The sequence below is a fragment of the Hyalella azteca genome, unplaced genomic scaffold (assembly GCF_000764305.2).
Source record: "Hyalella azteca isolate HAZT.00-mixed unplaced genomic scaffold, Hazt_2.0.2 contig5366, whole genome shotgun sequence".
Classification (NCBI taxonomy): domain Eukaryota; kingdom Metazoa; phylum Arthropoda; class Malacostraca; order Amphipoda; family Hyalellidae; genus Hyalella; species Hyalella azteca.
Genome location: NW_025935560.1, coordinates 1073231 through 1087129, shown reverse-complemented (window position 1 = coordinate 1087129; position 13899 = coordinate 1073231).

Here is a 13899-nt window from a genome sequence, read left to right as displayed (position 1 = left end):
ACTGTAGGAACGAGCGTCATTTTTGAACAACTCTGGACATATTTGTCGAGCGCTCATGCGTGTCCCATGTGAAGCAATGGTGCTGAGAACCCAAGGTGGTTAAGTGCTTTTCGGGGCGCTCAGCAGCAGCGATTCATCAAGTGCAATTGATATAAACTGAAACCTGACGCAGCAGCGAAAATATCCGTGACGAGAGGCGCCGTGGTCCTCCAGTCAAGGTTCGCATAGTGGTCCTCAGGAGAGTCAGGCCTGAGTCTTTGCCATTGTTCGACACCGGGCCACCGGCACGAAAAACTGTGCTAAAAGCCCTTGGTCAACAATGAACTTTGAACGAGGAGAAAATTCCTTCACTTACCGGAAGGATGCTCGCCCTCCTCCCTCCACAGATTTCGAACAATGAGGAGCATTAGTTCGATCTATTTTAGTGTCAAGAGGCCTTCCGATATTATAGAGTGGACGCAGCTACTTCTGCCGTCATCACGATCAAACTTGAGGGCAGAACAGACCCATTTTCATGTCGCGTGTTAGTTACATGCCAATGAAAATCGAGAAACGTGACTTAGCAGTAATTTTCATTGTTAATAATTAGTAATAGAGTAATTAGCTTTGGAACATTTTTGATGTTCAATACTCACTCGAGCACACTGAACAATATAAAAACTTTAAAATGTTCAAATATTTTACTTAAATTCCCGTATATATGTAAAAATTCCAGTGAAATTAAAAAATTCCTACGTGCCTCATTTGCTGTGCAGCATACATAAATGTACCTGACTTATTTGACGCAGGCACGCATCATAATCTTTTTTTTTCGAGAGTTTAAACTTTAAATCGCATTCATTCAAATTATAAAACTGAATTACGTAAGAAAATAATTAAAATTTTCCGAGTGACGGAAAAATAAATCATAAAACTGTTCAATACAAGTACCAACTTTTTCACCATGGAGCTTATATCCGAATGCCCTAAGAGTCTTACAGTCCAAAATCAAGTACCGTAATGCTATGAACCAGTTTACTGAGTACAGAAGCTTATCCAAGCATGGTAAAATGTTTGGTCGAGGGTTTGCCGAGTATTCATTACTTTCGCTCGTAGCTGAGAGGTTGCTAATTTAAGTTAACAATTCAGGAGTGCTTGCTAAAGCCTGCTAGATGGCGCCGGTTTAACTCCATTAAAAATGAGCTATTTAGCCTAATGCCTGACATTCAAGTGCTAACTAATTTAATTCGCCCGAGTTGAAACCAGGATTTGCTCGGGATGTTTGGAACGCAACAGTTGTTATTACGACTACATATATGCGAGTTATATCAAGTTTTATTTCATTAGGAACATAAGTTAGATAATTTTGTCTGTTCATAATGTTTTCGTTGCGATTTAATTGAAGCAACCAAATGAACACTAATTTTCAGTTGATGAGTCATAAGACATACTCTTCAAATTAATGAAATACACAAACAGCAAACGTTTGTTTCAACTTTTTGTTCCTAATTTGCTCAAGAACTAAATTGGTGTGATGAATAATGCTCTGCCAGAGGCATTGACATAACTTGAATTTCTCTTGAGAGTGAGCGTCGCACAGTAAATATTTTGGAATCGTTGTGTTCTCCGGCAACTAAATTCTAGACTCCTGCGTTTGGTATTTTTTTTTGTTCCGAGACGAGACGAGACGAGACAACAGGCTCGGTCCCGGTTCGCAATAAAAACCGGGACAATTTTCAGCCCTCCGTTGGAATTACGGGACGATACCGAGACGAGACGAGACATCCCGGTTAAAATAGGTACCTTAAAATTTCCCGGAATTTACAGCCATTTTAACTTTAAACAAGCCCAAGTGTATGATAACAATTCAGGAAACTGCGCAATTGTGAAGATTTCCTGCAGGCTTAGCACAAAATTTTACTAAAGGCAGAAATAATCTAATACTAGCTTTAGTATTATTAGGAATATCTTACCACGACTCCACTCCACTTTCTACTAATTGGCCGACTAATCTAGACACTGCGTCCCTACTCCCTATGCGCTCCACGGCGCCTGAACTCGTTCCGAACGCGTAATAAACTCGACTCATATTCGTACGGTTCCCATAACTGCCATCGAAGCCTTAGTTAAGACTTAAGAGTTACATTTGTGACTCAATACTCAGCCATGCATACATCGACAGGTTTGCGGTGTTTGTCAGACCACTAATTAACTGCCATGTCAGTTAGTCAGACAAATTTTGCTAAAGACGTGTAACAAGGATAATTCCAGGCTTGAAGGGCAAGTCCTATGAAGAAAGATTGAAGATTATGAAGCTTCCAAGCCTCAGTTATCGACGTCTGCGTGGGGACCTCATTGAAGTATACAAGTATACTCATGGTCAAACAAGGTCCCCGAATGATTACTAGAATTTGAAACGAGAACGAACACCAGGGGCCACGGCCATAAGCTAAATAAAACTGCGCTGCAACTTCTCCATGCGACAAAATTTCTTCTCGCTTGGAACCACCGACATGTGGAACAGCCTCCCCGATGACGTCGTTGGCGCTCCAAGTATGAACGCGTTCAAGAATAGACTAGATAAAGCAATGGAAAAATATATGTTCAGATTTGAAATGCCTAGCTCCTTATCGAACCCGGTGGAAGTCTAGAAGCTTCTTCAAACTATCGTCAGTCATGAAAAGATCCGGTCAAATGACACGATTTTAGATCTTCTGTGAACATGGCACTAAAAGGAAAAGAATCGGCGACAGGCCACATCAGGCCTACGCTTCAGCACCGAGATCACTATGTTATGTTATGTTAAATCTGCAATTAACTCAATTTACCAAAATCAAGCAATACAGGGCTAACTTGTCATTCTTCAACCCATGTTTTCAAAATGATTCGTATCGTAATCGAAAAACTTGTTATATCCCAAATAATTAAGACAAATCTCGTCTCGTCTCGTTTCAAATCTGTCTGTCTCATCCCGGTTCATAATTTACCGGGACACAAGTTTTAAAGTCCGGGACAGAAGTCTTGTCTCGGTTCATACGTTTATTCCGGGACAAATTTTACCCTCTGTCCCGTTATTTTTTTCCCGGAATTTTCTCGTCTCGTTTCGTCTGTCCCGGTTCATTTCGAGAAAATTATTTCGAGACGCAGGAGTCTACTAAATTCTATCTTGCGGACTACATAGAGTTTTGCAGGAGACGGCCGACATTTTGAACTCCAAAAAATTTGTGCTCTCTGGTAACATTTTCCTCCATTTTTCGAACATTTATCGTCGATATTTGCTCGTATATATAGGCTTAAATGGGAGCACAAAATTTAACGGAGCTTTCCATAAAATAATACAAAACAAACATCTTGTGCTGGGTTAAAATGGTACAAAAAACTCTTGTTAAGAAGTATTCACGATGGAAAATTAATTGTTTTTATTTTTCTAATTTCAATCAGGTACTAGTAGTTGACATAATTTTTTTAGTTCTTCTAAAGTCAAAACAGAAAACCGAATTTTTCATCAACTGAGCTAAAAGTTCAGCTGGTTTACATTGTTTGTTATTTCGTAAGATGATTACCAATTTTTCTACTGCTCTGCCAATGTTTAATCAATAAAGTAAAGTAATAAATTAATGCAAGGTAACTAGCAGCGGCCACATTATATTGTCATTTCTTGACTTCAACTCGTGGATATTGTAGAAGCAATATAAGGTGTGCATTTAGGTGCCTTCTAATTAGAATGTAACATGCGCGATAAATAATAACTCTGTGAAATATTGCGTCCGCAATCGGCGTTAAATTCCAGCCTCTTTATAGCAGGTTTAAAATAAAGCTCGATAAGTTAAACCGTGATAAAAAGTTGCCCCTGAATTGGTCCTTTGAGGAAAGTCTGGGCATACCAATAAGAATCTTGGCTCAGCTTTATCCTTAGAGGGATGCGAGCTGCGTTCGGGAGAAAATTCTGCCCACTTATTAAATTTTTCGCAAAGAAATTGACCAAATAATAAGTGAAAATTGTTCTAAAAGTTTATTGTAACGTTCAGCTGGCAGAACCTCTCTCAATTGCTTAGACACCGGCACATGTGCGTCGTAGTGGGGAGGATGAGGTTCAAAATTTTACGATATTCACAGTTTTTCTATTGAAACAACCATGTATTAAATGTAAAATGCTAAAAAGGATTCAAAACTGAGAATGCGAAATTATTTTTCTCGTGATTCCTAATAATTTAGCAGCAACATTTTCTAAGTTCATTTCATGTGATTTACACGTATATGCTTTGCATTTCTCTAGACAAATGTAATGTATTTATTGAAAACCTAGGATTATAATATGAAAACAAACATGAAATAGTGATGCATTAAGTTCAATGGATGAAGTGACCTACTGATTGAAATTAAGAATTTAATATTCAGAGTATAAATAAGCATGGAATAGAATTTGTTTTCGTGGGACAACAGAAAATAATAAGAGGCGGTACCTGACAGATATGTTGAGCAACTGCCAAGTCTACGGAGACTCCAAAATACAAAGAAATTTAGCAGGCAAACAGGTAAAAAAATGCAGCCTCAGCTGTTCATTCAGGCCTACGCACTTTGGAACTGGAAATTTGCACCGACACTCACTGGCATGCAGCGTCGCTACGCAGCAGGTGGCGGACGAAGAGACGGAGGACATGAGTTGAATAACCGATGCGTGATTGGATTAAATGAAAAAAAAAATGGATCGGTACTCACTGCAGTGAGTGACAGAGAGCGCATTTTCTCGTCAGTCCGTGACGTGAAGTCACGGACGGATATGACGAGCACAATAGCGCCATTTTTTCCATAAATGAGAAAATGCGCTATAAACGCCTCTGCCATTTTTTGCCCAAAATTTTTGTTTAAGAATTTACGATATAGAGAGAATTTACAAATAATTAGGGCGTTACATGATGAAGTTAAAAATACTTGCGTGCTAATTTATTAATTGTATTGAATTAATCTTGAAATTTTTAAACTAGCTGTGAAATTTACTATCTACTCTTTCACATCAGTTGAGGGAAACTTTTTTATCTCTTCCTTTTGTGGAAAACAAGCTTTATATTTATGCATGATACTTTTTATGTATAAATATATGGCGTAATTAGCATAAGTTATGTAATATAAACTCATTAGTTTCCTGAATATCAGTTTTTCAACTGTTTGATGCACTTATAGTTTTCAAACATTGGGACATAATGAGAACTAAGACTTCTAAACAGTATTGGACAAGCATTCGAGCAGGGTAAAAAAGTTGCATATGTCTCAACGGTGATTATCACATGGTATGAACAAATCATAAACGTTTCATACTTCAACAACACATGAAATATTGTGCGAAAGTCTCTTATTGCTACCGTGAGGAAGTTACACATGCTCGCTCCGCTCCATTGTGCTGCAGGACGAAACGAGTTTTATTGTAAAAGAGGATAAAGCTTGGATCTTGCTGGCCATGATTCACTGCCGGCAATATCGTGTCGCTATCGAGGGCTCGGAAGGAACAGTAAAGCTTGCAGGGATCATAGCTCCAAGTTATCACTTCCTAAAGACCACTGTTTTTGCCGGGGTGGTTTGACGATCGTTTTGACGGTGGCAAATAGTACTTTATTCAGTATTCAGACACGAATTAAATTGGCAATAAATTGTACTTTTATTTTGCTTTAGTTGTAGTAATATTTAGTTGAAACCTTCAGATGTAGAATATAGCTACTCACTTAGTGCGAACTACAATAAGAACTTTCTTATTTTTTTTGGTACTGTAAGACTTCCACTAAAGGAATTATGTGTTTAATACAGTGACGGAAATGGCCAAAGACCACCCGGTTTTTTTTCTGATTTTTTTTCTTACATAAAAAATACTGGATTCTAATTATACGAGGTTAAACTACGCTTAAAACTGTTCCAACGCTATACGAAAAAAATAATTCTTTCAAATCATATGAGAAGAAATTAGGAAAATTAGAAAAACCTAGGTGGAAATGGTTATAAAACCACGATAGGTTTTTCAGTTTTTGGATCCCATACACTCGTTTTAATAGGCAATTTTACCTCCTTTTGCCTTAATTACCTCAATGCATCTCCTCCCCATGCGATTTACCAAATAATCCAGAGTCTTTTGAGGGATTTTATCCCAGGAAAGAAGGCTAGCCGCGCTCAGGTCACTCACAGATTGAAACTGGCGCTCATTTTGATAAACATCCCTCGCCATAATGCCCCAGATTTTCATTGGGATTGACGTCATTGCTGAGCACTGGCCAGGCCAACAGAGTAATATTCTGCGCTTGGAACCACTTGTTTGCTGACTTTTAAGTGTGAATCAAAGCATTGCCTTGCTGGAAAACATATGATCCCTCATGTTTCTCATCGGCAAATGGGAATAGATAGTGAAATAGCGTTTGCTTGTATGCCTTGGAGTCTTGACTCCTTGTAAAATAGCTGGAGTTGATTTTCCCTCTCGGCTGAATGCTCCCCGCAAACCATGACCGAACCAACACCAGATTGCCTCTTGGAAAAGAATTCAGGCATTGCCATTCATCACGACCATCAAGATTGAACTTTTTTCATTACTGAGATAATCCCTCACCGAAAAGCTCATTTTTTCAGTTAGTTTTAAAATGAAGAAAACATGCTTTTGCTTAAGCAAAGGGGCAGTTCTCCGTTTCGTGTACTTGAATTTCTTCGAGTAATGCAATATCTGACGGATTCGTCATGCTGTCACCTAAGCTCCAGTGGCCAATTTTATAGAAGTAGAGGCAGTGCCAGCTTTAGAAGCCTCTGAAAACAGTCGCCTATAAGATCCCTGTCGGTTAATTTTGGGGTTGGTCCAGGGGTCATTTTTAATTCGTAGTCGTCCCAATTAGCAAAAAATGATTGTTCAACGGTTTTTGAACATTTTATTTTCTTTGCGATGTCCCGTTTTCTTCTACCGTATTTCGCAAAGGCCAAAATTTGCACCTTTTCGGCCTCTGTGAGTCTTGCATGTCCCCTTTGGCATTATTTTTACATCGAAAAAATGTAACTGAGGACACTGAAATACACCAGAAGTACACCAGAAGTATCATGGAAATGGCGAAAATTAGGATATTCTTCATTTTGCTGTACTTTTTAACGTGAATATATTACCGAAAGATACTAAAATGAAAAAAAAACCATCATGGTCTTATAACCATTCCTACCTAGGTTTTTATAATTTCCATAATTTCTTTTCATTTATTTTGAAAAATTATTTTTTTTCATATAGCGTTGGAATCGTTTTTAAACGTAGTTTAACCTCGTATAATTAGAATCCAGTATTTTTTACGCAAGAAAAAATATTCAGAAAAAACCGGGTTGTCGTATAGCAATTTCCACCACTGTAGCTCATTGTTGATAAAACTACCCAGTCAAGCTGCAATATACCCAAAATATGTTAAATTTGCTCGGTAATTTAGTAAAAGTTCAATGTTTTAATTTTAGATCTCTCGCATTAATTCTTTTACAAAATAGAAAATTCTTTTGATTTTAGGTATGAGTAACTAATTCGAAAGAATTTATTGTGAACGACATTATACAAAAAACTTTATTGCGATGTGGGGGAGGGTAAAGCCAGGACAAGTTCAAATACATACGACGTTAGTAAGGAATCGTGCACTACAAACTAAAGTTTAAAAAGATGCATGAATTATCATGACTCTGGTAGTAATAAAACAATCACTGTTAAACTATATAAATGGAATTATTTGTTCAAGGAAGCTCTTAATACGACGAATTATCGTCGTGTACAACATATTTTCTATGATTTTAAGGTGTTTGTTGCCACAAGTCCAGAAAACATAGACCATTCTGCGCGAAAAACTCAGCATGGATGCAAATCTTGAGTGTTAGAAAGCGACATGCAAGTCGATGTCAGGGTTGACTGATGAGCTAGGCGACATCGCCCCATCGAGGGTGAAAAGTTGGGAAGCACCTAGTGCAGAATATTGTTAGCCTGTAAAATAAGAAATTGTCTCGTCGAAATAACAAGTCGACATATCTCTTACATATAAGATTAATTCGCAATGTGGACAGATAACGCTTTTCTCTAACAAAATTCTGTAGGAAAAGAACAGTCACTGAATTAGTGTTGATTTCCGTAAGCCTTAATAGGGACGTTTTATCATGAAAAATCCACAATAATTGCAACCATGTGGTTTGCAGTGAGCCATTGCAGCGGGGCCATAAACATGCTCAGTGTTATGCCGCGCTGCCGTCGTAATCGTAAGTCGACAGGCTGCCTAACTCACGCCTACGCAATGCTTCAGCTCTTTAATTTCCAGCTGACATTCATGGCAGCGCTACACTCACCGTGCGCCGTGTACAGCTGTGCATGTTGCATGCACGACATTCATGGCAGTGCTACACTCACCGTGCGCCGTGTACAGCTGTCTATGCTGCATGCATGACATTCATGGCAGCGCTACACTCACCGTACGCTGCTACACTCACCGTGCGCTCTGTACAGCTGTCTATGTTGCATGCACGACATTCATGGCAGTGCTACACTCACCGTGCGCTCTGTACAGCTGTCTATGTTGCATGCACGACATCTGTGGCAGCACTGCACACTTTGGGCGTCGTGCACAGCTGGCTGTGTTGCAAGCAGGATTACGTTGCCTTTCTTGAACGAGTTTTGCAAGACTCGCAAAATTTGTTCTTCAAGTTATCTAGCTTATCGTGGATGTGAATGGTTTTTTAAAATAAATTGAAATAGGATGGAATAAATGAAAATCTAACTGGCACTTTGAAGCATGCAAATTTATTTCCAGGGATTCACTTTGGGATTAATACACTTCCGATGGGATTTGCACTTCCGATGGGATTAACGCCTGTCATGGAATAACTACAGTTGCAAATTCATTAAAATATATCTCCAAGACTGCGTAGCACTTTGCAAGCCAAGTTTGGAATAATGTATCAAGAAAAATTAATAGCTTCATTTGCTTATCGATTGGATTTTTACCTTTTGTTTCTCCGAACATGCACGTGGTATGAATTTCTACCGAGCTGTCAGATAAATGAATTCTCAAACAGCACTTGAGATATCAATTTATATCACATGAAATGTCCTCATAATAATAAAGTGTGGGCGATTTTCTGAGCTTAACCGCCTATTCCCCGCAAGGCCAGCAATGAATAATTTCCCTGAATAGTAAAGCAATAACCTGAGCTTGTGCAGCGTCATAATTAAGACGTTTCGGGATAATGATGCCATGCGTAAGAAATGACCACAAAGTTGCGAAATTCTTGCCGGCGATCCCGGGAGCGGGGCCGCCATTTGCATAAGCGCATGGAATTAGCAATGAAATGAACGAACCTGCGCCAGGGTCTTATTATAAACAATTCTTAATAACTCATTTATGATTGCGCAGTCTCCTCGGTACTGAGGTCGTGGATTATGAATTGCGCTGAGCCAGTGGAACTTATGAAAGTTGCACGATATTAAATATTTTATTTGTGAGAAAGCAAGGTATTAAACATTTAGCGTTCAGTTGAGCATTTATGGTATATCAGTGAAGTAAGTATAGTCTCACATCCATGAATATTATTTAGTTCGATCATGTCATATGATTCATTTGAGCCTTATACAAATATTAGACTTAGTCTGGCAGTAAGACGAGCAGGATTTCTGTCAACACATGAAAATCAATGCCAGCGAAAAGCAAAATTACGATCAGAATTAGGTCGTTAGGGAGCAGAAATTGGCGACAAGGATTCGATTCAAGGAAGCTCACGTTTTTGCTCATACATTGAATGCAATCAGATGTTCTACTCAATTATAGTCTTTTCTAATAATTTTGTTTAAAGTTCATTTATATTTTTATATTATAATTCCATAGATTTTAGATTGGTTGATCGGCAATATTAATGGAACTATATAAGGAATCTACCGGTGAATCACGTATATCGCTTAGAAAAAGTATTTCAGGGAAGAGTGACATTGATGCAGCATGTGTCTTGCTGAATAAAAAACGTTTCATTTTGAAAACACAGTTAATCCAGAACGTCCATATTTTATCAATTCATTATGCTTAAATTCAAAATCAAGTCAAGTAAATATTCCTGCATTACGTCGAGGCATTGATCAACAGCCACTTATCAGAGAGTTTAACTAGAAAAGTCAAACATGGAAAATTTTAATGACAATCATGGGAAAGGGTTGTTATTTTTTTCTATTTTCGCTTATGATATGAAACAATACTGTATTACTGCAAGTTTTACCTGCACACATAAACGTGACCTAATTATTTGTAATGTAAGTGATCACTTGAAGCTTCCGACGCTCATAGTTGCTCTGCAAGTCGATCTCGAAACAATGAAATTTTATAGCTATGATAATCAACTTGAAATCCGGTTAGTTCTAACATAGCAAAAAGTATGGACTTGATTGATTTATTTAGTACAATTAGTTCGTATGAATGAAATGTTAAGAAAAATACGCCACGAAAATTCTCCCCCATGATGAGCTGGATGCGCAGCAGTGGTCTAGTTCTATTAGCTCCTTTAATGTAAACCGGATGCACTTCAGCGGTAGAGAATCCCTTTTCAGAATTTTGGTTTTTGCTCATGTTGAGGTTTATTTCTTCTTCACGGCATTTTTCAATTTTAAATCACCAGAATAGAAATTCACACAACGGAATTCATTTCCCATGAATATAAAACGACTAATAAATTAATTCATTTTGAAAGCAGATTTTAACAGCCTATATATTACTTATATTGCCTAACGAAATGTTAGTGGTGCCTCCAAAATAGGTGATCTGTTTTATGCGGATTGAATAATTCAGGATAAATTTTTCGCTTTTCTTTTTCCTGTGTAAAGCTTTCCAAACCAACCCCTGTTCATTCGAATGAATCTCCCCAAATTTTTTTAATTAAGCGTGGCTTTCAAGAGACGGCTCTGTATTTGCTTGCTTTTTTTCTTCCTCCGATAACGCTCAAATCTAGTTTATGAAAAATTATGTCACGTTTGTTTTTATGACATTCTCCAGCTTTTATATTGTTATGGAGGAGAATTCAAGACTAGTTTTCAGTCTCTAACGCAACTGCCGTTCACCTCTCACATTTTACTCTGGAAAAAGTCCGGCGCGAACTCTTGCGCTGGCTAACCCAGTAAGCTTGTCTGGATGCCGACGTAAAGTATGGACGCCGCACAAGGTGAATTTTAAATTCGTTCCTCGCAGAGGATAGCTAAATTCTGACTCAACGTCAAAAAGAAAATACCTCACTAACAAATATGTTTTTTTTTCATTCACAATGACGTTCCGATCGATGTGATTTTACTTGAGAACGAAATACGTGTTAGAAGTTTGCTTTTACAAAGTGTTTTCATTAATTGATTCAAGTGTTGAAGTTCAAATTGGATATCGCTATTAATACTCATTAACATTCGCTTTGGAGATCAATATTATTCCGTTTACTCTTGAGTGATTTAACCTTTTTTGTCCCAGAAGCGATCGGACTTCAAGCGCTTGTGTATGTCTGAGAAACAAAAAAATTTTGGCGACAATTTTGTTAAGTGATATCCTGTTGCTCAATTAATTTAAGTGCCGTCTTATCACTTGCTACTTAGTAATTTTCCTTAAGTGTTTAAAACCCGCTCTCTAAAAAATGAAACAAATTTCGTGAAATAATCTTAAAAACTGCAACTATTGATCAAGCTAGGAACGTTTTCAAACTTCAGGTTCGTGAATATATATGTACGTCGTCACGTTGCACTTGTAAGTTGAAACTTACGGGTAATGAGTTTAGGCGACGGGAAATCAGAAATACCGCACAAATAAAAACCAGATTTCTTACAGAATGCATTGCTCAAAAGTTTTTTTAAATGTCCTTAATTATTCAAGCATTTAACTTGATCTGGTTAGAAACCAAACATGAACGAATACCTTCACGTCGTCAATCCAAGGACATATCAGTGAACGATGTCAATCAGATAATCTCGACCTGCTTCTTTCAATTAAACACCCTTTAATTACTGCCTTCAGTGAGGATCCTTCCTCAAAATATATCCCTCTGTATGTAATATGTCCAAAATATGTCCCTCTGTTTATTTTGGAGGTGGGCGGACGTGTCCAATATTCCTCGTAGGTGGACACACGTAAGCAGGAAGCGTGATGATGGAGCGGCTGGCGTGGACGTGGCCGAGGCTTGTTCAGCCTGTAGCTTTCGATCAGTGAGCACTCGGGCGAATAATAGAAGCGAAGTCTGTCGCAGCCTTGGGGACACTGGCTAATATGATGGCTTCTTTGTTAGCAATTTTGGGCATTCCGAGCAGATGGCGGCATATAAATACCAAAAGAGAGGGGCAAGGCTCGGCCTGCATCAATATATCCGAGCTTGTCCACTGTCCAGTATATTTTCCCTTCGGAATGCGGGACAAGCGTGATATTTATTTTAACAAATGAATGCAATAAAAAAAGTCATCGCTCGATGTTTTGACATACTGAAAATGGAAAAAAATAATTCCTAACCTTATCGACCAGATAAATTGATTGAAATACTATATTGAGGACGAATTACGTAAACCCAAATCAATGACAGAATTTTATCCGGCGAAGTCTGAGCGTTTTTGGTTTACTCACATAAATTAAGACATTTCGAGTGATCCTTCATTCATCAGCTAATAAAGACACAAGAACTGGAAATCATTCAAATGTGTTAACTGAGAAACAAAGAGCCATGGAAGTGAAATAAAACGGAATAAAAAATGGCACAATGAAATTTCTGGTTACTACTACATGATTCTACCAAAAAAATCAAAGTGTAAACGTTGATCGTTTCACCAACCTAGGATGTGTTTGAATTTCGAGCACTGCACGATATTTTTGAATCGCTCCCTGAAGTTATCAATGATATAAACCGAAGGAGCGCAGAGGTTTTATTCAGAGCGGAATACTAGCTAGCAGTCGAAGGTATAAAAAACGGTTCTAAAAATTACGATAATAAATACTCCGGGACCACCCAGAAACAGCATTATTCCTAGGCCGGCCAGATAACGACGGTCCTTATGTTGAAACAATAGAAAATAATCCCGCATTTGAGCCCAGCCATTGAGACCGACGGTCTTCGCTCGACTCTTTCAGACACGAGCTTTTGTTCAAGAGGCGGCCTAATAAATCCTCCCTCAAAGCTTCCGTGAAAAAAAAATCAAGATGATTGTGAAAGTAATTAAATGATTAATTTGTAAGATTATTTCAACAATCTTCCATAACTTAATTACCACCATCGTTAAATTTTACAGCCGCTGTTTCTTTTTTACAGCAATCGTCAACCCATCTCCTCTCGGTAATCTCCTGTTAACACGTACATTATCTCATATCGTCGCTTACATAATAACCTGTATATATTCACCATGCTGCAACTATCAAGCATCTCTCTCTAATATCAGCATGAGTTTTTTTTAAATGGGCTTTACATTAACTGAAGTAAACGCTTGACTTTGTCGACATTGTACTCCTTAAAGCTGCAAAAATAATGGTACCAAGATCATACTAAAAATACAATTGATAGTAAAACTCTTAATGAAACATTTTTTATGTTTTAATATCTGATAATATTTGATAATCAATTTGGTTTCCGTGTGGGCACTAACACGACTATAGCAATATTCTATCTAGTCCAAGACCTATTTATGGCAATCTATGCTAAAAACTACTGTGTTGCTTTTTTTCCTCGATTTTCAGGAAGCCGTCGATTGGGCAAATCATCAAATTCTCTTAATTAAACTCTACCGTTGTTGTGGGCTCAATCCTTACGCCAGCTAGACTCAAACACTCTTGTTCATTTATGGCTCGTGTCGTCCTTCAAACCCCTTTTCTCCCCTTCCCCAAGGCTCAAGTCATACGCGGGTTTCTTAATCAAAAGGTGTAATTCTTAAGTGTTGAAATCTCGAATCTTGAG